We start from the raw sequence: 1,465 nt of genomic DNA, 5'->3' as shown, positions 1-1,465 counted from the left end.
TGTGAGGGTGCGAGACGCCTCGATCGCAGCCGGGACTCAGCTCCCGGCGACTGAAACAGGTGGTAGGAGAAACCCACGAAAGCACCGGCTTCTCGTACCGCTGCCGGCCGTTGGGAGGGCAGAGCCGCACCTGTGGGGCTGAGGCCGTGACTGAGCAGCCGTGCGGCGGCTTCCTGGCGCACCTGGGGTCTGCTCAGCTTCGTGGTGGCAGGGGAAGGGCACGGCGGCCTCTGGCAGCCCTTGGCGCCGTGTGCTGGGCTACACTCTGCCTCCAGAGGCGATTTTCTGGGCAGTAACTGCACCAGTAATATCTGAGAATGAAGAAGTGATTCAGGATTAGGCTGCTTCATCTGGCTTATAATCAGACTCAATTTTGGCTCAGTTTTGTGCCCAAAAATGAAGCTAGTTCTGTTCTGGCCAGGCAGTGGTGGTTAATGGGGTGCAGACTAACAGCTCATTTGTCTCTGCAGGTCTTCTACAAATACAGGTTACTGACAGGTTTTGCTTTATTGTTGCTTGTACACTGCCCCCAGAAGCACCAAATAGCAGCTCATGCTACTCAAGTTTGAAATAGTTAGAAGCTCCTACTTTCAAATTGCCGTGCTTGAAACCATTCTGCAGTGGCTTCTCCGTTGTGATCCAGCACTAGTTTAAAGCAGTGCCTACAAGCAGTAAGTTGGGTATTTGTAAATTGTTGCAATTTCTTAGGATGGCTCTGGAATGGCTTCATCTTTTATGCCTGTAAGTCACTGTCTTGATGCTCAATGTTTCAGCTTACAGGCTCGCCTTAACTGCTGGCCTACTGCCTAAGTTATCGTTGGACAGCAGTCCTCAGCCAGAAGACATGGCAAAGGCTGGCAGAGGCTAAATCAATCATTGCACTTGGTAAGGTAGAGCCCGTTCTCAGTAATATAAACAGCGGGCAGTTTTCTCAGGGAAAATCATGCAGGATGAGCAGTCACTGTGGGTAATTCTTTAAATGCTGTGTTCAGAGCAGAACAAACCCTCTCTTGTTTCCTTGGTCTTATTTAAATTGCTGGTCAGATACTGATCCGTGTAATCATGTTCTGTTGAAATACTGGAGAATATTTTGCATTCTGTTTTTCTCTTCCCTCCTTCCCTCCCCCATCCCTCTTTAACAGCTGTTTCTCTCATTGGTGATCTCCTGGGGGCTTACTCTGGTCTGATCCAGTGTGACACGAGCTGGAGTTTCAATGTGCTGATTTCTCTACATTCTTATGCAAACCAAAAAGGAGAAATGCATCATTCTTGTAATATTTCTTTTTTCTACTCATATTCCTGGTAACTTGTGTTCTGATATTATAATACATCTGGATCCATAATTTAAATTTGACAGAACACATCAGACTTCAAGATGATTGAAAACATAGCATTTAGTTTTAACCTAAGCAATTACATTTTATTTTTGGTTTAGTTTAAGGTTTAATAAGATAATTGGGAGCAT

Source organism: Mesitornis unicolor, unplaced genomic scaffold, assembly GCF_000695765.1.
Source record: "Mesitornis unicolor isolate BGI_N332 unplaced genomic scaffold, ASM69576v1 scaffold10237, whole genome shotgun sequence".
Lineage (NCBI taxonomy): Eukaryota > Metazoa > Chordata > Aves > Mesitornithiformes > Mesitornithidae > Mesitornis > Mesitornis unicolor.
This window is presented reverse-complemented; position numbering follows the sequence as displayed.